This window comes from Canis lupus, chromosome 8, assembly GCF_048164855.1.
Source record: "Canis lupus baileyi chromosome 8, mCanLup2.hap1, whole genome shotgun sequence".
Classification (NCBI taxonomy): domain Eukaryota; kingdom Metazoa; phylum Chordata; class Mammalia; order Carnivora; family Canidae; genus Canis; species Canis lupus.
The window spans coordinates 60,309,224-60,333,832 of record NC_132845.1 but is presented as its reverse complement, the minus strand read 5'-3'; the positions used below and the strand labels follow the sequence as shown (position 1 = coordinate 60,333,832).

The window sequence follows — 24,609 nt, the reverse complement described above, 5'->3', positions numbered from 1 at the left end:
TATTTATTTTAGAGAGAGTGAGAGAGAGCAAGCACGTGCATGCACATGACAGGGGAGGGGCAGTGGGAGAGGGATACAGAGAATCCCAAGCGACTCCTCACTGAGCACCGAGTCCCAAGCCCTGGCACAGCACAGGATTCGATCTCACAACCCATGAGATCCTGACCTGAGCTGAAACGATCAATCAGAAGCTCAACCAACTGAGCCACCCAGGCCCACCAACTCCCAGCTACTTTTGACAAAGCAGGTCTGAGACATAGAGTGCTTCCAAGTATGGTAACCACCAGGGGGTGTGGAGCTCTGCTGCTCTTGGAGACAAAGCATGTGTTCTCTGATCACCACAATCTCCACCACTCCCTAGTGCTTACTCTGCTCCCTTTATGTTCCTTTGCGTGGCCTATAGGCTAACATCCTGGCTCCACGGCCTCTTTGCTAACTGTACCAGTACCCTCATCTCACTTCCTGCCCTCCAGCCACACAGGCCTCGCCGCCATGACCTATGTACCTACCTTTCTTTCTTTCTTTTTTTTAATTTTTATTTATTTATGATAGTCACAGAGAGAGAGAGAGAGAGAGAGAGGCAGAGACATAGGCAGAGGGAGAAGCAGGCTCCATGCACCGAGAGCCTGATGTGGGATTCGATCCTGGGTCTCCAGGATCGCGCCCTGGGCCAAAGGCAGGCGCTAAACCGCTGCGCCACCCAGGGATCCCTCTTTCTTTTTCCTTCTTTCTTTCTTTCTTTCTTTCTTTCTTTCTTTCTTTCTTTCTTTCTTTCTTTCTTTTCTTTCTTTCCTTTTTTTTTTTTTTTTTTTTTTAGATTTTATTTATTCATGAGAGACACAGAGAGAGAGGCAGAGACACAGGCAGAGGGAGAAGCAGGCTCCATGCAGGGAACCTGATATGGGGCTTGATCCCGGGTCCCCAGGATCACATCCTGGGCCAAAGGTGGCGCTAAACCACTGAGCCACACGGGCTGCCCGACCTTTCTACACCTGCACTTGCCCATGCAATTCTTCCTCCAAACTCCTTATCAAGGCAGACAAGGCCTTGCTCTGTTTGCCCACAGCCACCCCTCTCTCCCCTCTTTCCCAAATTCATCCAACACACAGAACTTCTAATACTGAGGCTGGCCAGGCTAGCTCCCTCTGCCTGGATAACTCTCCCCTTCCTCTCTTCTTTCTTTCTTCCTGGCCAATGCCTGCTTACCTTTTAGGCCTTGGCTTAGATTTCACCTCCTTCAGGAAGCTTCCCTGACCCTTGAACTAGGTCAGGTCACTGGTTAGTCACTGCACTTCTTCTTTTGCTTGACATCCCACTTCCCTTGCTAGAATAAGGCTACATTGCTCATCTCTGTACTCCTAGGATCTAGGTAAATAATGTAGTGTCTGGTCAATAGTAGGTGTTCATCAATGACAAATGAATATAAGAAGGAAAGAAGCACATCTTCCTTTCTCCACTGGCAAAATTCTACCTTCTGGTTGCACTTCTACTATAGTATTCAACTCTGTTCTCCTGGAGACCCAAACCTCACTAAGCTCAGGTCTATCTCACAATCCAGTGGGTCCCCAAACCCATTCTGTGGTTGTTTCTCAGTGTCAGAATGCATAATTAGAATAGGCATACTCAGCAATGGGGAGAATCCCCACATCAGTTGACTGGGTCTCTGTGTGCCTGTGAAGGCAGGGCTGTGTCCGGTTGGCCACCCAGGCCCCATAGGGGATAAGCACAAGGGTAGAGCCTAATAACTAACTTTCCATTCCCTTACGATTTATTGATTTTCAGTTGGCAGTGGCTTTTCTTCCAGTCCCTTCCTTTGTTCCTCTGATCAGCTCTGAGAGGCAACTGTGGGGTAGTGGATGGTCGGGATAGGATAGGAATGGAGGTTTTTTCAGATGCAATTGATTTGCATGAACTTGTGTGATCTTGGGCAAGTCACGTCCCCGCCTGGACCTCAGTTGCCTCATCTGAAACTTGGAGCCAATAATCTTTTCCTCATGTTTGGGGTCCAGCATCCTTGAACATGTCAGGAACAGTGGGAACCAATTGCAGCACACGAGAGAAGCTGTATGTAAACCAAATTTTTGGAAAGTACTAGTTATTTCCAACCTTTAATTTTGAGAATCACGGGTAGGATTGCAGGCACTCTAGGAAATTAGGAAATTCAGTGCCAAAGAAAAATAAAAGCTCGTGGTAATCTGTAATAACCCCAGTTGAGGTTTTAATGTGTATACTTTTAAGATACTGTAAGGGATGCCGAGAGAGGCGGTTGGTGTAAATGAAAACAGCTCCAAACAAGGCGCCTGGGCTTTGGTTCAGCTGCGGTGTGACTTCAGTGCCCTCACCTGTAGAATGGGATCCCCAGGCCCTCTCCCCTCACAGCCTTTTGTGAAGCTCCGAGGAAACAAAGGAGGGACGCGTGCCTCCGAAGCGGCCGAGCGCGGGCGAGCCCGCCCCGGCGCCGCGGGGGTTAAGGGCACCGAGCGCCGCGCTCCAGTCCTAGAGCGGCCGCGGGCGGACTTCCGGCGCGGGGCGCCCCGGGGGCTGGTCAGCGCGCCGCCGCCTCGGGAAGGACGCTGGCTGGCTGTGGCGCTGCGCCGCGCGCTCGCGGTTTCCTCGTAGGCCGGCGGCGCCGCGGCGGAGGACTGTGCCTCTGAGGCCCGCCCCGCGGCGGCCTCCCCCCGGGGCCCTTTAGGCCGGGCCCCCGCCTCCCTGCCCCCGAGTTCCGGACTAGCGGTGTTCGACCGTGGGCGGCCTTGGTTTCCCCTGCTGTAAGGCGGGGCGTGAGGAGCCCGGGACAGGCCGAGGAGAGTCGGTTTCTTCAAATTACTTGCAGCCCGGGATCCACTGTATTCCCACCGCACAGTCAAGGAAACTGAGGCCGCCGCAGGGGGAGTCTAAGGACGTCTCTGTGTGTCGGGAGCCCTACCTGAGTATCTCCTCTCACCCTCTTTACAACCTCTTGAGGCAGGTGCTGTTGTATCCACCTTTACCAGTAAGAAAAGTGAGGCTCAGAGCGATTTCCTCCAAAGTCATGATGATGCAGGTCAGTGGCTGAGTAGCGAGATCTGTAAGCTCAGGTTTGTCTCCCTTGACTGGCAGATCTGTTTGGGGGGGGGCAGGGGGAATACTGAGGGCTTACGACCAAATCCTTTCACAAAGGGCAAAAGCTGAGAGGTGAAGGGGGCGGGAGGGAGTGTCACAGACCTGGCCAGGTTATAGAATAGTGGGCTTGGGTCAGGTGTCTGCATCCCTTCATTTTCCTCAAGGTGAAAGAATCAGATTTAACACCTTTAATAACAGTTTTGTTAAAATAAGGTTCACATATCATACAGTTCACCACAGTTCAGTGGTTCTTAGTATATTCATAGAATTGTGCAGCTATCACTATAGTCAACTCTAGAACATTTTTATTACAACCCCCCCCCCTTTCCTGTCCCTCAGTCTTAAACTATCACTAATTTACTTTGTATCTCTAGATTTGCCATTTCCTATAAGGCCATAAATGGCCTTTTGTGACTGAGATAATCTTTTTTTAAACAGAGTCCAGGCCTCAGCTCAGAGCTTTGGCCTGTAACCATACCCAGCTAGAATTGAATAGTCTTGCTTTGATTTTGTTGTACTTGTTTTTACCACTCTGGGATGAATGATAGGTATTTCCTTTTTATGATAGTGATATGAAATTTCCTTTCTGAATAAATTTGCTTCCAAAAAAAAAGTGAGTTAACATTTTTAAAGGACAAGATTAAATAAATAGTAGTAGAGATAGTACACAATTATGTCCAAAAGTTGGGAAGGTAAGACATGAATGAAGTTTGGGAAACACCAGATTGATTTGAGGTTCTCCAGTACATCATCTTACTCATGAAACAGGCGCAGAAAAGTTAGTATGGTAACCTGTCCGAGGTCACCCAACCAGTGACAGAACCTAGACTTAACCTAAGGTCTAATTCCAAACACCACTACTTAACAAATCTGGACCTAAAACTGAGGGAGAAGAATGGATGAGCAGGCTTGAGAGAAGATTCTATTTTTTTTTTAATTTTTATTTATTTTTGATAATCACAGAGAGAGAGAGAGAGGCAGAGACACAGGCAGAGGGAGAAGCAGGCTCCATGCACCGGGAGCCCGACGTGGGATTCGATCCCGGATCTCCAGGATCGCTCCCTGGGCCAAAGGCAGGCGCTAAACTGCTGCGCCACCCATCCCTTGAGGGAAGATTCTAGCCAAGATAGCAAAATATGTGGGAACCAGGCTGGTTCTTTTTTTTTTTTTTTTTAAGATTTTATTTATTCATGATAAATGGAGAGAGAGACAGAGGCAGAGGGAGAAGCAGGCTCCATGCAGGGAGCCCAATGTGGGACTGGATCCCAGGACTGCAAGATCATGCCCTGAGCCGAAGGCAGATGTTCAACCGCTGAGCCACACAGGTGTCCCCAGGCTGGTTCTGTTATTCTTGGTATCTCAACAAATATTCACGTATTTCTATAAAGTAACTTAATTTGTGATTAAACAGAAATCCCATCTCAGTCACTGTTGGGGCTTTCTTCCTCTCTTAAGGGCACATCAAAACCCAGGAGGTGTTGCCTGGATAACGAGGGGTATGTGCGTGTGTGAGAGCGTGCTTGAGCACTCATGTTTTGGTGCTGAGGAGACTCTAATCTCTGGTTCATCTTGATTGCTGTTGGTAATCACCATCCAAGCCCATAGTGGCTTCTGCCCTATATTGTGTGGGACACCAGAATCTCTGGGTGGGCGAAGACTCCTTATATGTAGGGTTCCCATGTTTCCTGGAATACCAGGCAGCCATCTGCTCTCAAGACTGGCTACTTTCTGGAGCACAGCCATGGCATGCACCAGGACTCTGCCTCTCCCCTTAATATACCTTTCTTATTCCACTTCAATTTTTTTTACTCTGGGTTTCAATAACACATTAAACTCATAGCCCATTTTCCTTTTTTATTTTATTTTTTAAGATTTTTATTTATTTGACAGAATGAGAGAGCACAAGCAGGGGGAACAACACAGGGAGGAGGAGAAGCAGGCTCCCCATCGAGCAGGGAGCCTGATGTGGGCCTCAAAACCAGGACCCTGGGATCATGCCCTGAGCCAAAGGCACCTTCTTAACCGACTAAGCCACCTAGGTGCCCCTCAAAGCCCATTTCCAATAAAACTAGTTTCCTTTTCCTCAAGGGCAGAGAGAGTTTGATTTTTAAACTTCAACTTAAGCAAAAAACAAATAGAAGACAAAACAACCAAGTCCTGTCACACTGCTGTCAACACCTTTGTAACTCAGTCCTCTCATCTTGTAGCTGTGCAATTCAGCTTGGACCCAAACTTGAAGTTAACTATACCCTGTCCTCCTTCAAAGGCAATCAAAAGTCCATCTATTGTTAGCTTGAGTGAGTCTCAGCCCTAACTCCCAAACAGCTTAGATCTAAGAGTAATTCTTGACCACTATAAAACAAGATAACTAACTTTGATCCAGGTACTATTCTAAGAGCTCTATATGCATAATCTCACAAAAATCATTTCAACAACTCTGTGAGGTAAGTACTATTATTGTATCCATTTTACAGATGGGAAAACTGAGGCACAGAGAAGTTAAGTCTTTTGTCCCAGGCACCAGAGGTAGTAAATAGTAAAGACAGGTTTCAATCCACATAATCTGACTTCAGAGTGTGCTTTCAAACACAGAGCACATACTCAGAAGTCAGACTGTCTCCTCCATCATTTACAGCAATACTTTAGTATTCCATATATTGGAAAGTAGTTTGTAGCTACCTGGGAAGCAGAATTGAGGACTCTCCTCCCCAAAGAGGAATCAGAGCACTTTGAGACTTGGATCTCTCACTCAGGACACTTTTCTCCCTCCCCAGCTCCTGCCTCTGGGCATAAATTAACTAAAGCTGTTCACCCTGCCTCAAGACTGCTAACCCAAGTTACTGTTATGTGTCCACATGGGTGGGTAAATGTGTAATTTCTCTGTTCTTTGGTACAGCCCAATAAGGACTTATCCCCATTTTATAGACAAGCAAACAGGTTTAGGAAGGCCAAGTGACTTGCTCAGGATCACACAACTAGTGAATGGAGCAACAGGATTGGAACCTGAATGCCCATCTCTGAGTCTCCTGCTCTGTTAATGCTTTAGTGACCTGACAGAGTTGAGAACCACATAAGTGGGTTCCTGGGAGGTGGTAACTGGCTGTGGCACCCAAGTGAGCCTCTCACTCTCTCTGGCTCCATTTCCTTATTTGCAAAATCTCTTTTTACCCGCCTCTAGTTTCTCAACTAACTAACTTTACTTTTCTTTTCTTTTCTTTTTTTCTTTTCTTTCTCTTTCTTTCTTTCTTTCTTTCTTTCTTTCTTTCTTTCTTTCTTTCTTTCTTTCTTCTTTCTTTCCTTCCTTCCTTCCTTTTTTTTTTTTTTTTTTGATTTTGTTTATTTATTCATGAGAGACACAGTGAGAGAGAGAGAGGCAGAGACACAGGCAGAGGGAGAAGCAGGCTCCTTGCAGGGAGCCTGATGCCAGACTCCAGTCCCGGGATCATATCCTGAGCTGAAGGCAGACGCTCAAGCGCTGAGCCACCCAGGCGTCTCTCAACTTTCTAACAAAAGTTGGAGAAAGTTTTTTGTTTTGTTCTTTAAAGATTTTACTTATTTATTTTAGAGGTAGAGACTGCACATGTGCAAGTGGGGGGTGGAGGAGGACAAGCTGACTCAGCGCTGAATGCTCAGGGGAGCCAGGGCTCATCTCACAACCCTGAGATCACTTGCCCAAGCAGCTGAGCCTCCCAGGTGCCCCTGTTTTGTTTTGTTTTGTTTTATTTTCAATTTTAAAATTAGACTCAAAGACTACTATAAAGAGAGAGCTCTTTTTTTAATTTTTTTATTTTATTTTACTTATTAATGATAGGCACACAGTGAGAGAGAGAGAGAGAGGCAGAGACACAGGCAGAGGGATGAAGCAGGCTCCATGCACCGGGAGCCCGATGTGGGATTCGATCCCGGGTCTCCAGGATCGCACCCTGGGCCAAAGGCAGGCGCTAAACTGCTGCGCCACCCAGGGATCCCAAGAGAGAGTTCTTATAAAGGAGTTCCTTTCCTTTTGGGGGGAGTCATACGTTCTAAAGAGATTTTCTGCCTGGGTTCTAGAACAGCAACTAGGCTGGGGGGCTGGAGTTTGGAGAAGAGATGGGGACACTTGAGCCTGTGTGGTGATAACAATGCTTATCTGCTGGGTCTTTTTTTTTTTTTTCTGCTGGGTCTTAATAAGGTGCCAGGCCCTGGGCTAAATGCTGTGTGTGTATAATGTGTATGCATACACACACACACACACATATATATATATGCTAGAGGTCATATTTTTATCCACCACCCTACTTTTCTAGATTTTTAGATGGGAGTTTTGTTGAGATCACTTCATCCTACTTCTTAACTTAAAGGGAAGGAATAATTTCTGTCTACTCCTTCAGCAGTCATGGAGGTTCTTTTTTTTTTTTTTTAATTTATTTATGATAGTCACACAGAGAGAGAGAGAGGCAGAGGGAGAAGCAGGCTCCATGCACCGGGAGCCCGACGTGGGATTCGATCCGGGATCTCCAGGATCGCTCCCTGGGCCAAAGGCAGGTGCTAAACCACTGCGCCACCCAGGGATCCCAGTCATGGAGGTTCTAATCTCTGCTAGTCTCCATGGCAGGCTCTTAGAAAAGACCAATTCCAGATGTTAGCAATAGGGATCACTAGGTGGTATGACTATAGTGTTACTCTTATTTTTGTTTATCTGTGTTTCTTAACTTTCTACAATGCACGTACACTGCTTTTATAATGAAATAAAGATCAGTTCCCTTTCCTTATAGAAATGCCTCTACTTATTATAGTACCCTTTCTCCAATTTAAATGATTACATGCCTCCAAACCCCCATGGTGGGAGAAGTCCCAGTTAAAGAAGTCAAGGCCGGGATCCCTGGGTGGCGCAGCGGTTTGGCGTCTGCCTTTGGCCCAGGGCGCGATTCTGGGGACCCGGGATCGAATCCCACATCGGGCTCCCTGCATGGAGCCCGCTTCTCCCTCTGCCTGTGTCTCTGCCTCTCTCTCTCTCTCTCTCTGTGACTATCATGAATAAATAAATAAAATCTTTAAAAAAAAAAAAAAAAAGAAGTCAAGGCCTTATATTAGGTGTCTCCTTAATTCAAGGGGCAGCCACATCTGCAGTTCATTCGGAGTAAAGGAACCATTTCTCTCTCAAATCACTGATAGGCTTAGGAACTCAACTTTCCATAGCAAGGATTCTCAACAGGGTGGTCCTAGCCCTGAGCGTTAGGAAAGTTATGAGGGGAGACTTGATTGTCATAAGTTCTGAGCATGCTAGAGGTATGTAGTTAGCCACATATTTAAGAGTTTTGTGTAAGCAGACTTTGTGATTGGGAAAAGATTATACTCCTGAACAATGCCTAGCTAAATATTTTGTTCACTTTATAATTATAATTACAAATCCAATTAAAATAATTAAAAGTTATGGGCTCAGAGAGGGAAAGCAATAGGCTGAGTTACTCAGCAAGTCCCCTTCAGGTTTGATGCTTTCTCCACTTGTTCTCTCCCCTTGACTGCTGCCTCACAAAGCTATGGTCATGAGAAAACTGTAAATTAAAAGTGATGCTGAGAAGAGAAGGAAGGTGAAGCAGAAGTCCTAACAAGAAGATAATTTTTTTAAAGATTTTATTTATTTATTCATGAGAGAGAGAGAGAGGCAGAGACACAGGCAGAGGGAGAAGCAGGTTCCCTGCTAGGGAGCCCGACATGGGACTCCATCCCTGGTCTCCAGGATCAGGCCCTGGGCTGAAGGCGGCGCTAAACCACTGAGCCACTCGGGCTGCCCCAAGAAGATAATTTTTTAAAAGATGTATTTATTTCAGAGAGAGAGAGAGCATGAGCAGGAGGGGCAGAGGGAGAGAGAGAAGCAGACCCTGATCAGGACCTGATCCAAAACCAAGAGTTCGTTGCTCAACCTATTGAGCTACCCAGGAAGGCAAAATTTTTAAATCATTTTTTGGGGACACCTGGGTGGCTCAGCAGTTGAGCATCTGCCTCCTGCTCAAAGCTTGATCCCAGGATCTGGGATCGAGTCCCACATCAGGCTCCCTGCAGGGAGCCTGCTTCTCCCTCTGCCTGTGTCTCTGCCTCTCTTTCTCTGTATCTCTCATGAATAAATAAATAAATCTTAAAAAAAATAAATCTTTTTTTGTTGTGAGATTAGTATTTTATTGTTGTAACAAATTACTACAAATTTAGTGCCTTAAAACAACACATTTATTATCTTATAATTCTATAGTTCAGAAGTCAAGATGTGGGCGAGGGCTATGTTCCTTCTGATAGTCTAGGAGAGAATCCACTCCCTTGCCTTTTCCAGTTTCCAGAAGCCACCCACAGTCCTTGGCTTATCGTCCTCTTCCCCCATCTTCAGAGCAGCAATGTCACTTCCCTGTGACCCTACTTCCACTGTCACATCTCCCTTTGTCCATAGCCAGAAAATGTTCTCTGATTTTAAGGACCCTTGTGATTATACTGAGCCACCTGGATAATCCAGGATAATCTCCCTATCTCAAGGTCTTTAACTTAATCACATCTGCAAAGTCCCTTCTGCCATGTAAAGTAACACATTCTCCGGTCCTGGGGTTTGGGACATGGGCATTTTAGGAATTAGAGCAAGGGCGATTATTCTGCCTATTGCTGTTATAAAATATCATCCACATGCATAAACATTCATAGGAAAATACACATTTTAGCATAATATTATTAAAGTAAACTACCCACCATTGTCCAAACCAAGAAATAAACATTGCCAGAATCTCAGCAAACCCCCTACGTAATCATGTTTTCTGTTTGCATTTGCCTGAAATTGTTTTGTCCATCTATTTATTTGAGATATTTTTTCACTTTTGTTTTATGTATGTTTCATATAAATTGTTTATAGCAGATTAAAGGAATTTTTAACTTTTTCTTCTGCTTATAGCAGATCTTAAAAGTAACTTAGTCTGACAAGTTCTGTCATGATATTAATTCAGTGTGTTCCTGTTTATTGAATTAATCTACATACTTTTTTCATGCCACTTTATTTTATATTTACTATTCATTTTTTCATTAATGTTTCCCTGTTTGCTTAAAAAAAACTTTTATGGGTTTGGTCAATTTTCTATTTACTAACCTTTCCCCCTCTTTGTGAACCTGCTAGTGTTTATCTTCTTTTTCCCAATGATAATATTTTTTATTTTTTATATTTTTATTAATAGTTTTTATTTTTTTTTAAAGATTTTATTTATTTTATTCATGAGAGACAAAGAAAGAGACATAGGCAGAGGGAGAAGCAGACTCCCTGCAGGCAGCCTGATGCGGGACTTGATCCCAGGACTCTGGGATCATGCCCTGAGCCAAAGGCAGACACTCAAACACTGAGCCACCCAGGCATCCCAATCATAATTGTTTTTAAACTGTTTTATCAGTGCATGGTCATAATCTTTCTCCTTCATCAAGTATTTTACTTGCCCTCTCTTTCACAAACCCCCAAAAAAGATGATAGTTCTAGAATGCTTTGACCTTCCTCACTCTCCTAGAGTACTACTAAGATACTTTACAATTTTTTTGTCCTCATCTATTATTAGGTTCTTCATTAAAGTTAATCACTTATGCAAAAGAATCCTTATTTAACACTTAAGAAAGCACAAATTCCCAGTCTACTGCTAACATTTAAGCTGAACTATATATATTTTTTTTTAATTTTTATTTATTTATGATAGTCACAGAGAGAGAGAGAGAGAGAGGCAGAGACACAGGCAGAGGGAGAAGCAGGCTCCATGCACCAGGAGCCTGACGTGGGATTCGATCCCGGGTCTCCAGGATCGCGCCCTGGGCCAAAGGCAGGCGCTAAACCGCTGCGCCACCCAGGGATCCCTGAACTATATTTATATGTATGTATGTATGTATTGCAAGATTCATTGCTCACCTCTGCTACTTCACTTCTTCATCTGTCATTTCTCGAGCTCTCCATCATTACTGAGGAACTCTTGAGCACTTCCCTCAGAAAGGTCATGCACATGATATATGCACTGAATCTTGTATGCTAGATGTCCTTCTTTTGCCCTGGCTGGGTAATGATATGATTGCCATTTTTGATTCTTGGCTTATGTTCTTTTCTCCTAGAGTCTGTATTCTACTGTCTTCTAGCTCATAGTATTGCAGATGGGTGGCTTTAAAACTAGTCTGATTCTCATTCCTTTTTTAAATAACCTAGTCCAGAAGTAAGTTTTTTGTTGTTATTGTTTTTTCTATTTCTGAAGTTCAGGAATTTCATCAGGCAATGTCTAGATACTTATCTTTATTCATGTGATTCCTTTTAATCCCTAGGCTCAAATCTCCCTTTCCATCCGTTACTTTTCTTTTCTTAGGGGACTCCTATTTGCATGTTAGGTCTTTTGGATTTGTCCTTAAAATTTACATGTAATGACATGATTTCCTTTCCTTTATATGTCTGAGGTGTTGTAAGATTTCTTCCAGCATCTTTGAGTCTCTCATTTGTGTCTGTGTCAATTACCAAGTGTATCTATTCTAATTATAAATTCAGGCATTGAGGAAATAACCACAGCATGGGCCGACCCATGAGCCACCTGGGCCTACTAATTAGCCTGGAGTAAAAAGACTCCATCTATCACCTGATTGCAGTAAGCCCCTACTTTGAATGGTGGACCACAGTGGCATTTTAGGTCCCCAGGAATACTTCTTATTTAGAGCCAGATGTCTAATAATCCCAGAAATATCTGGGATTTTTCTTTCCCCAGTGCATAGATACCCTACTAAATAGCTGTAGGTCCTTCTGGGGAAGGCTGGGAAGAAGGTTTATGATAAGTACTTGCAGCAGTGATGCAGGTTCCTTCCTCTAGGAGACTTAGCATCACCTTCAATCAAGGCGCTCTCAGTCTATGATTGACTTGTGTCTGGGAACTGGTAAGAGGCTGTGACTCTCCACTTCGTATTTTGGCTGCCAGACCTATGATTTCTCCTATTGTATAGATAGATCAAGCAGGAGAGAAACACTTCCAGAATAGTGGAGTAAAGACTTCCAAAAATCTACTCCTCCATTAAAGCAACAAGAACTCTGCAAAAACATTGTCAAAATAAGCTTTTTCAGAACTCTGGAAATGAACCAAAGGTTAGCTCCAATTGAAGGAATGTTTATTTAAGAAAAATAGCTGTATTCTAATGAGAGCAGTGAACTCTGTGAAATTTTAACTTGCCCTAGTCCCATTCTCTCTCCAGGTCCACAGAAACCTTGAAAACTAAAAGCCTTATAACTAAGGGAGCTGTGAAAACCAATGGCTTAGCAGCCACCAGAGGAGGCAGAACAGGTTTGAAGCTTTCCAACAGCTCCATCCTCAGAGAAGTGCCACTATTTGACCTGTTAGCTCTCCAGAAAGCCTGTTCTCAGAGTTTGTCTTTGACCTAAATCAGAATTCTATCTATGCTAATGGCCATAACTCTGGGGCACGTGTAGAAAACAATCAGTGGCAATTGTTTAACATTTCAGCTGCCTAAGGTGACTGGTACCAGTTTGTGGTCACAAGAAGCTGACCAAACAACTTAAAAGGAATGAGAGAGATATGTAGGCCCTTGAAAGCTTTGGCATATTACTGGAAATTCCTAGACATTCATAAGCAAATGTAGGGTTGTGTGCATACCCAGGAAAAACCTGAGGAGATCCTAAGCTCTTACCTCTAGCTAACCTTGAGGGTTTTGTACAAGCAAGAAGTGAAGATTAAAGCAGTACTGCACACACAGACACACAAGGCCCCACAGGAGACTTCTTGGTTGAAGGCATTTAAGGAAATCTCTGTCCGACCATTAGCTGATCACTAAGCTAATTGAGTAGAGACTTCAGTGGCCACACAGCAAAGAATACAGTTTTTTACAGAATTACTCTAGGAAAATCATTAAACAAACAAACAGCAACAACAATAAAGTCTGGGGAGGGGTGGAATCTGATTTGCAGAGTTGCCACATTAAAATATTTAAGATGTCACTTTCAACAAAAAATTATGACATGCAAAGAAACAGGAAAGTGTGTAAAGGTAAAGGTAAAAAACAGTAAAAAGAAACTGTCCTAGAGGAAGTCTAGACATTGAAGTTACTAGAAAAAGTCTTTAAATCAGCTATTATAAATATATTCAAAGAACTAAAATCATGTCTCAAAAATTTTAAGTATAAAGATGTCTTATCAAATAGAGAATATTAAGTGGATAAAATTACATATGTACAATCTGTATATAATAAATATAATAATATAAATTATATATATGTAAAATGAAAATTCTGGAGTTAAAAAGTACAATAATTGGAATGAACGATTCACTAAGGCTCAGTAGCAGATCTGACCTAGCAGGAGAATCAGCAACCTTCAAGACAAGTCAACTGAGATTATTCAGTCTGAGGAACAGAAAGAAATAAGAATGAATAAAAATGAATAGCACCCCACAGATTTGTGGGACAACATCAAGTGTATTAACATACATATAATGAGAGTCCCAGAGGGGAGGAGAGAACGGGATAGAAAGAATATTTGAAGAAATAATAGACAAAACCCTCCCAATTTTGATTTTAAAAAATCTACATATCCAAGAAGCTCAAAATAGGATAAACAGTTTCATATCTAAACATATCATAGCCAAACTTTAAAAGACAGAGAATATTGAATGCAGCAAGAGAAAAAAGTAATTCATCATGTACAAGGGCTCCTCGATAAGATTAACAGCTGACTTTAAAAAAAAATGATTGATTTGAGAACGAGAGAGAGAGAGAGAGCATGCAGAGGGAGAAGGCAAAGCAGACTCCCCAGTGAGCAGGGAGCCTATATACCTGACTTCTTATCAGAAAATACAAAGGTGGGATGCCAGAGTGGCTCAGTGGTTGAACATCTTCCTTTGGCTCAGGTTGTGATCCTACGTTGCTGGGATTGAGCCCTGCATCAGGTTCCCCGCCAAGAGCCTGCTTTTCCCTCTATGTCTCTGCCTCTCTCTATATGTCTCTTATAAATAAATAAATAAAATAAAAAGTCTGGAATCCCTAGTAAATACACCCATATTGACGCATTTGGCCCTATTTAGTGCTCTACTCTCATTGGTCTAAGACCCCGAGAATCCATTTTCACACACTTCCCAGGTTTCTGCCAACATATTAGCAACATATTGCAATTCTTTTTGGTATATTAACTGTTTTCTCCTGGACTGTAGTGTGTACCTCTCCTCCTGGAACATACTAAGATTTGATCCTTGTTAAAGGTCTTGTTAAAGGTCTGATGGCAACAGGGAACTTGTGATAGATTTTGAGGGGATGAGCATCCTTTGTTAAGGCACTTGCCTCAAGTGAAGTTATCACAGTTTTCAGACAGGAAGGCTGGTCTCTTCAGACAGGAAGGTAAGCTATTTCCCCAGCAAGAGAGATGCAAAATGACTTGGAAGTTTAATATTGTCCACTTCATTTTTTTAAAATTTTATTTATTTATTCATGAGAGAGAGAGAGGCAGAGACACGGGCAGAGGGAGAAGCAGGCTCCATGCAGGGAGCTGGACGTGGGACTCGATCTCGCTCTCCAGGATCACACCCTGAGCTGAAGGGGGTGCTAAACCGCTGAGCTACCCAGGCTGCCCAATACTGTCCACTTCATTTGGGTCCAACCAGATGCACCATTCCAGATTCCTATTCTTTTTTGTTTTTTAAGATTTTATTTATTTATTCATGAAAGACACAGAATGAGAGAGAGGCAGAGACACAGGCAGAGGGAGAAGCAGGCTCCATGCAGGGAGCCTGACGTGGGACTCTATTCCAGGTCTCCAGGATCATGCCCTAGGCTGAAGGTGGCGCTAAACCGCTGAGCCACCCGGGCTGCCCCCTATTCCGGATTTCTAGATCCTATTCTTTCCTGATCAATGCCCTAGTTTTCCCATTACAAATTTGATAATACTGAATTCAACTGTCATTATAATTCAGCAACCTGCACAATCACATTTTGTGTTTGACTTTTAGCAGTATTAGCACTGGATCTATGTAATTAAGAGATTGTTTTAGGACTGTCATGGAAGCACCCTGGTTCTCAGACTGACTTGTGTTGAGAGTTAGTAGACCTGAGCTTGTCATTTTCTGTGATCATGCAGATGCACTGAAAAGAATCCATCCCACTCCACAGTCATTAGTCATTACTACTGCCATTGTAGTCAAGGGTAGAAGTCATTTGGGTTCCTTCATCACAACCACAATCAACCACAGGTGACAGCTTTAACTGTGATGCTGCTGCATACTGTGGAATATTAGCATACCAGTTCCCACTGGCAAAGAACTCAGCACTGCTGAAGCCCGGGTGTGGCCAAATCAATTGCAAAACCCCATCTTTGTGGGTCTGTCTCCTAGGACCACTCCCAGTACCAATTATTAGATCATTCAAGATCCAATCAGGGGACAGAAGCCACAATGAGAAAGTTTAACATAAAGAATTATTAATAGGGGCCTGGAATATTAGAGAATAGGCTAATGAGAGCTAAAGACAATTCTAGGGATCCCTGGGTGGCTCAGCGGTTTGGCACCTGCCTTTGGTCCAGGGCACCTTCCTGGAGTCCAGAATCGAGTCCCATGTCAGACTCCCGGGAGGGAGCCTGCTTCTCCCTCTCCCTCTGCCTGTGTCTCTGCCTCTCTCTATGTCTATCATGAATGAATAAATAAAATCTTAAAAATAAAATAAAATAAAGACAATTCTAAAGAATATAGAAGTAGCAGGCATAAAGATCAGCTAGCTACCTATCCCTAGGGCTGAGATAGAACACCGATAGAAGAGTCCTCTTCCACCAGGTAACATCCAAGCTTTATTTGAAAGGGCTTGGCAGAGGGGCTCCTGTCTGGCTTAGTCAGAAGAGCATCCAACTGTTGATCTTGGGGTTGTGAGTTTGAGCACCATGCTGGGTATAGAGACTACTTAAGTAAATGAAACTTAGAAAAAAAAAAAGAAAAAAAAGGTAAGGGCATGGCAGGAAAGTCAGCAATGTTTCCCCCACAATAGAACTTTCTGGAAATCTGTCCTCTAGAGTGTCAGGTGAAGTTGTTAATTACTGGGTATTGCTGGAACTAAGACTATAGGAAGTGTGTTTTGCAGGAGCCCAGGGCGCACGAGAGCTTTGCTAGTGCAGGGATTAAGCACTGCAGAGAGTCATGCCATGACCGGTGTCAAGAGCCAGGGCATGACTACTATGCAAGAGCCTGGTGCTGGAGAAAACTGCGCCAACACAGGAGCCCAGCGCTGTAGCAAGCCAAGCCATTGCGGGAGTCAAACAGAAAGTGCATTTGGTTAAAAAAAAAAAAAAAAAGAAAGAAAAGAGAGAGAGAGAAAGAAAGAGCACAGTGCAGGAGAAAACCAGATTGCTATAGAAGTCAAGGGCCAGACAGAGCTTGCTCTGCAGAACTTCAGCGCTAGAAAAAGCTGTATGAGGGTCAAGACGGGTGGGTGAGTGTGCAAAAGGAGGAGGTAAGGAATCCACTTACCGCAAAGGCAGCATGTGGTCTCCGGCTTTTGGTGTCTGAGTCCGGGAAGAGGAGGTGCAGCAAGGCGGTTGCAAGCTGGGATCTATGGGGTCCACCAAAGAACTCCTTACTCTGGACACATATCTAAGGATGTGCCCACATACATGCGGCAAAACTGCGCAGCAAAAAAACGAGAAAACTGAAACCTCAACAGAACTAGAACCAGGAAGGGCATCCCTTTCCTCGTTCAATGGCCCTCGGGTGCCCTCTACTGGTAAAGCTTAACATCACGTTCAGTGCGCCAAGAAATGCGTAAATAGTCCAACTGATTATCTCAGGGCAGATACTGGAGGGTGAATTTGGAGATGAGAGGCAATAAATTAAAAACTGACATAGTAGCAGAATCCCCATATAGGCTCTCTTATCCATAGACTAGGAACCAACAGAGTAGGAAGGACTAAATGAAAGCCTTGGAAATTTCCCCTCCCTACAAAAACAACCCAGTAAAAATACCACATCCCTGGAAAAAGTGCATCATGCCACAGATGCCTCAGTCAAAGAGTTGAAAGAAGCAGTTGTAGTGAGACCTATCACATACCCACTTAATCCACAGTATGGCCTGTGCAGAAGTCAGATGGGTCTTGGAGAATGACTGGGGACCATCATGAACTTATGTCATTTGCAGCCACTGTCCCAGATTTAGTGTCTTTCCCAGGGAAAGTCAGCACAGCCCTGGATATTTGGCATGTAGCTATCACCTGGCTTCCTCTCAGTGACAGTGTGAAGGGTTCACCAGGGCACTTTCCTTTTAGCTGGCAGGGCCATCATGTATCTTCAGGGCTATGCCAGTTCTACCCTGACATAATATAATATGCAGAGATCTTGATCACCTTAGCACTCCACAAAACATGACACTGATCCATTATATTGGCAATATTATTGGAGCTGATGAGCAGGAAGTAACAAATACTTTATTTTTTTAATACTTTAATTGCCATAGTAAGACAAATGCAAACTAGAAAGTAGGAGATAAACTCCACAAAAAAATTCAGGGGCCTACCAACTCAGGAAAGTGTCTAGAAATTCAGTGGTCTAGAGTATGCAAGGATGTCTTCTCCAAGGGGAAATACGAGTTGTGCCTCATACAACTAGTTACTCCAAAAGATGCACAAAGGTTGGTAGGCCCATGGATTTTGGAAATAACATATCTCATCAATAGAGTCACCATGAGGGGTCAGTTTTGACTAGGGACCAGAATAAGAATAGACCCTACAACCAGTTGAGGCTGCTGTACATGCTGCCCTATCATTTGGTGCTGATCTAGCAGGGCAAGTGACACCCAAAGTGTCCATGGCAAACAGGGATGCCATATCGATCCTTTAGCAGAAACCAGTCAGTATTCGTTAATAGCAAAATTAAAGGAAAGACTCACAGGATATTTGATAAATGGAGGCCCTCTTCTGCAGACAACCATTCTTTTGAGAAACAGTTTCTGGTTTGCTATTGGGACTTGGTAGGGATCAAACACCTACCTGGGTGACTTCAGGTGACCATGAAACCTGAGATTCTCATCACAAATGAAGTGTTGTCTGGCCAATATAACCGTATGGTTGGGTGTGAACAGCAGTAATGTATTATCAAGTGAAAATGATATCTAAGAGACCAGGCTTGGAAAGATCCAGATGGCATGAGCCATTTACACGAGCAGGTGATTCCTGTTGCATCATCTTTTCTCCCTCAATCAGTACCTGTGACATGCTGGGGTGGCCCTTATTCCCAGCTGACTGAGGAAGAAAAAACTCAAGCCTATACAGATGAGTCTGTCTGATATGCTCTTGTGACCTGACAGGGACAGCTGTGAGACCGCAACCTGACTTGGGTGAACCTGAAGGATGGCGGTGAAGAAAAGTCCTTGCAGTGGACAGAACTTCAAGAAGTGCTTTTGGTTGTTCAGTATGTGTGGCATGAGAAAGGGCCAGAAGTACACAACTATGCTAATTCAGGGGCAGTTGCTAATGATTTGGCTGGATGGTCTGGGACTCAGAAGGAATAGGATTAGAAGACTGGTGACAAGGAAGTTTGACCTCTTGTAACCTTTTTTTTTTTTTTTTTTTTAAACAGACCTTTTCAAACAACTTTTATTTCAATTAGAACTGTTTCATCCAGGGGTCCGGTGTGGTCCCCTTAGGTGGGCTGTTAGCTTTTCTTTAACTGTTCATGATTTTTTTTTACTCTTAGCAGCCAGAACAGGATACTAGGTCCTTGCCAACAGGGAAGTGGTATGGGGGCCAGTGTATTAGTTTGCTAGGGCTACCATAACAAAGTGCCACAGTGGTGACTGAAGCAACAAAATTTATTCTCTCACAGTCCTAGGGGCTAGAAGTCTGAAATCCAAGTGTCAGCAGGCTTGGTTTCTTCTGAGACCTCTTGTCCTTGGCTTATAGATGGTCATCTTCTCCCTGTGTCTGCATATGATTTGTGTCTGTGTCTTAATCTCTCCCTATTAAGGACACCAGTCATGCTGGCTTAGGGCCCTCCCTTATGACCTTATTTTAACTTAATTGCCTCTTTAAACACCCTCTCTCCAAATACAGTCACATCTGGAGGTACTAGGGGTTAGAACTTTGGCATATACGTTTTTTTATGTAGGCAGCACACAGTCAACTGTAAGCAGTTTACCTATAGAGCTCCCTTCCAGGTGAGCAGGTTAGGTAGGCTCTTCCAGGGTTACATGTCAGGGAAGGAGGAGGGATCCCATATTTTTACCCCCCTTCTTGAGTTCTGAGCCATGTTATTAATTCCCAGAATGAATGATTTATTTGTCTACTGTCACTGGCAGCACTGGACCATGACCACTCTCCCCTTGTAAAACTTGGAAGGTGGAGGAGTAGAAGAGAAACCAAGTTTCAGCCAGCCGGTGTACCCTCAAGGGAAAGTAGAGGAAGGAACTGGTATATGAATATATTTCTCCTTCGTAAGTAGGCCAGGAGATGAGGAAAGGCAGGAGTATAGACCAGTTGTCCTCCCTCTATGTGGAAAGAAATATTGGGAGTGGGGAAAATGTGTCCTCCCCACCAGTGTTATGTTGTAGTCCTTTCCTGAAGGGGTTCTGTTCCCATGTTCTTTCCACTGAGCTCTTTCATGAAACCAAGCCTATTAGTCTTATCTGGCTGCATAACAAATCACCTCAAATTTAGCAGCTTAAACCAACACCCCTTTACAGATGCTATGGACTTTGCTGGGTTTTCTGCTCAGTGTCTTGGTTTGACGAGGTTCTCAGCTTAGTCTCTTAAGGTCAAAGTCAAGGTGTTGGCTGGGCTGGGTTCTTACTTAGAAGCTTAGGGGAAGAATCCACTTCCAAAGGAGTTCAGGTGGTTAGCCATATTCAATTCCTTGCTGTGTAGGGTTGTGTTCGATGTTTCCTTGCTGGCTGTCACATTCCTCATCCCATGGCTCCCTTCATCTTCAAGCCAGCAATAGCTCAGTCTTCCTCCTGCTTCAAGTCTGCTTCATGTCTCTGACTTCTTTTTCTGCTACCAGCTGGAGAAAACTCTGCTTTTAAGTCACTAGTTGATGGGGTAATAATCTCCATATCTTCACATAAGCTGTCTTGGAACTTTTTTTTTATAGTACTTTTTTTTTTAATTTTTAAAAGTTATTTATGATAGTCACACAGAGAGAGAGAGAGAGGGGCAGAGACACAGGCAGAGGGAGAAGCAGGCTCCATGTACTGGGAGCCCGACGTGGGATTCGATCCCAGGTCTCCAGGATCGCGCCCTGGGCCAAAGGCAAGCGCTAAACCACTGCGCCACCCAGGGATCCCTGCCTTGGAACTTTAATTACACCTTTAGTTATATCCTCAGAATCCCTTTGCAGCAGTGCCTAGCTTAGTGTTTGATTGAAAAACCAGGAGCCAGGAATTTTAGGGAATTATCTTTAGAATTCTGTCTACCACACCAGGAATTCTCATCTTTGCTCTAGACCTTGTGGGAAGGCAGTTCCTCTCTGCCACAGGTTTCTTAGATCCTGGCCTGGTACACAAGGCAGTAAAGTGTGTTATATGCCCTCTCATCTGGACAGACCACAATCAACTCTTCAAATGGTTCATAAATTCCTAACATGATTGCATGAATTAGGAAAAGGTACCCTTTCCTTAAAACAATCTACTGCCATCTATTGGAACTCTGTTGTAATAACTATACAGATTTCTGGTTACCAGGAAGCAGAGTTGTGCCATGCGTAGGTTGCAAAGCTTTCAGCAGTGGCCCTGGTCCCAGGGAGATCAGATACATCCTCTACATTCCAACCACTTGCCCACACTGTCGTCTCTGGAGACATGTTTTCCCAGAACCTTCTTTCTGACATTCTTCACCTATTTTTATCTGTTGTTGATTTGGGGAAAATGTGAACTAGAATAGCCATCAATTGGCCTGAATAGGGTGATGAATTAATACTCAGGAAAACAAACAATACTTTTTGCCAGTGGTTTGATCTAATCTATTTGGTTATATCCATAAGCAAAGATATTTTAAGGAGCCAACTTTGAAGTAATAATATTAAAGTAATAACAGCCACTAAAGTTCCTCAGTGCTTATATCTCTACCTACATAAAGATATAGATCAGATATAGATATATTACATATTATTACATATTATTATAGATATATTATAGATATATTATATACATATATTACATATTATTATAGATATATTACATACAATCACATATATACATAAACTCATGTAATCCTCCCAGGAGGGGTGCCTGGGTGGCTCAGTGGTTGAGCTTCTGCCTTTGGCTCAGGTCATGATGCCGGGTTCTTGGGATCAAGTCCCGCATCGGGGTCCCCACAGAGAGCCTGCTTCTCCCTCTGCCTATGTGTCTGCCTCCCTATGTCTCATGAATAAATAAAATATTTTTTAAAAATCTTCCTGGGAACCCTGTTGAGTAGGGATCATTACCCTGATGAGGTAGGCAAGAAAACAGGCCTAGTGATGTTATATTACTTGCCGGAGGTCAAGGATAAAAGAAGCTGAGCCACCTAGCCCAAAAACCCAAACCAAAACAAAAAGTTCAACTGAGTCAGGACTCACTCACTCACACCTATGCCATTGGATCCAAAGCCCATGCTTCTAACCACTTAGATGGAGATTAGGTAAGTTCCCAGGCCCTGAATTGAGACCTTAACTCTCTGCCTCTTGACCAGAAGCCAGGGCTTCTCCTCAGTGGCCTGGAACATCGTAGCTGTATTCATGAGAGTGGCCCAAAGGGAAAAAGTAAGGTAGGTTGATGTTTGTGGCTGAAAGACAGGGATGGCCAGTGGGATTTGGAAGGAAGAGAAATGGTGGGCCTCTCCTTTTAACTATGACATCTCTGGCACCTGGCACCCTCTTGGTGCAGTTAGCATTTGCTGAAGGATCAAGCAGCTACTCAGTCAACCAGACACACGTCTGTGAGAGCCCCTCTCTGTGCTTCACCTCTCTGATGTCCACCCCTACCAGCACCCCTTCCCTTTCCCATAAATGAGCTCATCTGAATTGGATTTGAGGTCATCCTATGCTATAGGCCCTGTGCCAAGTGTCCTACCTGCATCTGCTCATTAATGTGAGGTAAGAATCCCCTGATAGATGATTTCATATTTGAGAGTTCTGGGATGGAGAGAAATATGCTCAATTTATTAGACTCTATAGAACAAAAAGAAACAATTGAAAGCCATTCCCCCCCCCCCATAGGGGACTTAGGGTTGATTACAAATTTAACTGATTGAGTTATTTTAAATAATTTAACTAGAAAGACAAAGTTAATATGGTGGATTCTTTTGACTACTCATATACTTTAAGCATATACAAATAGAGTAATTGTAGGGGTGCCTGGGTGGCTCAGTCAGCTAGGTGCCTGCCTTCAGCTCAGGTCATGATCCCAGGATCCTGGGATTGAGCCCTACTATGGTTCCCTGCTCAGTGGGGAGCCAGCTTCTCTCCCTGCTTTGATCCCCATGCTGTGCTCTTGCACTCTCGCTTTCTGTCAAATAAGTAAACAGAATCTTTTTAAAAACCCAAAACAAGGAGTAATTACAGAATTTATTAAAACCTGGCCATCAAAACTGATTATAAAAGTGCTAAAACCATGGATTTAACCTTCTCTCTTGTACTTAATTCCAACACCTTCCTGAGGTTCCAATTTTTATACCTTTCTCGGGTTTCAGTAATCCTACAGTCATTAAAGAGTTTTTGTAATCCTACTAGACCCAAAAGAAAAAGGAAACTGTCTCAGAATAAGCTCAAGATGCAGGTTCTGGCCAGAGACATGGGATCAGGTTGCACAGTTATGAAGATTCAAAATTGAGGATCTTTAGCCCCGGTTCCTGTTTATATCAAGTTTTCTTGTTACCTTGGGTAGCTTTTACGTTTCTTTCTTTTTCTGTCTTTATTTCTTGTTTATTCCTTCTTTCTTTTTTCTCTTTCTCTCTCTCTCTTTCCTTTGTATGTTTAAAGAAACACTTATGGAAATGTCAAACAAATGGAAAGGTAAATATAGGGCTCCCTGGGTGGCTCAGCGGTTTAGTGCCTGCCTGCGGTTTGGTGTTCTTTGGCTGTGATCCTGGAGTCTCGGGATCAAGTCCCACATCAGGCTCCCTGCATGGAGCCAGCTTCTCCCCCAGCTTGTGTCTCACCTACTACTCAAACAATTTCAACTCATGGCTACTGATTCTCCTCCCTTATTATTTTGAAGCAAATCTTTTTTAAAAAAGATTTTTAAATTTATTCATTTGACGACAGAGAGCACAAGCAAGGGGAGTAGCAGGCAGAGGGAGAGGGAGAAGCACGCTCTCCACTGAGCAGGGACACCGATGCGGGGCTCAATCCCAGGTCCCTTGGGATCATGACCTGAGCCAAAGGCAGCTGCTTAACCAACTGAGCTACTCAGTCACCCCCATGTTAACCATTTTTAAGTGGAAAATTCTGTAGCATTGAGTACATTAATCTTGTTGTGTAACCATCACCACCATCAATCTCTAGAACTCTTTTCATCCTGCAAAACTGAAACAGTACACATTAAACAGTAACTCCTCTTTCCCTTTTCCCCCCAATTTCTGACCCCCACTCTTTCACGTTCTGGCTCTGAATTTGACTACCCTAGGTGCCTCCTATGAATGAAATCATGCAGTACTTGTTTTGTTTTGTGGCTTAATTTCACTTAACAGAATATCCTCATAATCTACCCATGTTGCAGCCCGTGTCAGAAGTTCCTTCCTTTTTTGGAGTGGATAATATTCCATTGTATATAATATCCCATGTTTTGTTTATCCATTCATCCATCAATGGACACTTGGGTTGCTTCCATCCCTTGACTAGGTGTTCAAACATTTCTTTAAGACTCTGCTTTCAATTATTTTTGTTTACCCAGCAGTGGAATTGCCAGCTCTTCTCTTTTTTTTTTTTTTTTTTTAAGATTTTATTTATTTACTCATGAGAGACTCAGGGAGAGAGAGACACACACACACAGGCAGAGGGAGAAGCAGGCTCCATGCAGGGAGCCCGATGCGGGACTCAATCCCGGGACTCCAGGGTCATGCCATGGGCTAAGGCGGCGCTAAACTGCGGAGCCACGCGTGCTTCCCTGCCAGCTCTTTTCAGGCCTGCCATACTGTTTTCCACAATAGCTGCACCATTTTACATTCCTGCCAACTGTCTGCAAATGTTTCAATTTCTCCATACCCTCATCAACATTTGTTATTTTCTGGGGTTTTCTTTAATAGTAGCCATTCAAATGAGTGTGATTTTTGTGGTTTTGTGGTTTTCTCATTGTGGTTTTGATTTGCATTTCCCTAATAGCGATGTTGAGCATCTTTTCATGTGCTTGTTAGCCATTTGTGGTGTTCTTTGGAGTAATGTCTGTTCGAGTCCTTTGCCCATTTTTTAATGTTTGTTACTTTTGTGGTTGTTAAGCTGTGAGAGTTCTTTATCCTGAATATTAATCCCTTATTATAGAATCTGGGGATCTTTTGTGATGGGACCTGTAGCTTTTATTTTATGATAGTATGATGATTTTATTTTATGA

At 43.4% G+C, this 24,609-nt stretch overlaps 2 protein-coding genes and 1 long non-coding RNA gene across 10 annotated transcripts in view; 2 read left to right on the top strand and 1 right to left on the bottom strand.

Moving 5' to 3' along the window:
* Positions 1-18,181, bottom strand: part of LOC140638727 (uncharacterized) — a 28,498-nt gene extending 10,317 nt beyond the window's left edge. For 2 of the 6 annotated variants that reach the window (XR_012035712.1, XR_012035710.1), the window contains exon 1: positions 16,569-18,180. This is a non-coding gene — a long non-coding RNA (uncharacterized lncRNA). Of the gene's footprint in view, positions 1-2,342; positions 2,474-16,568 lie in introns of those variants that run through there. The other 4 variants (XR_012035713.1, XR_012035711.1, XR_012035715.1 and 1 more) reach the window with 4 other exon arrangements.
* BCL7C (BAF chromatin remodeling complex subunit BCL7C) overlaps positions 1-24,609 on the top strand; it is a 48,512-nt gene that overhangs the window by 9,086 nt on the left and 14,817 nt on the right. The window lies entirely within an intron of this gene.
* ZNF629 (zinc finger protein 629) overlaps positions 2,595-24,609 on the top strand; it is an 81,769-nt gene continuing 59,754 nt past the window's right edge. Inside the window, exon 1 of the mRNA XM_072836524.1 lies at positions 2,595-3,043. The gene's annotated coding sequence lies outside the window, so the exon portion shown is untranslated. The remainder of the gene's footprint in view (positions 3,044-24,609) is intronic.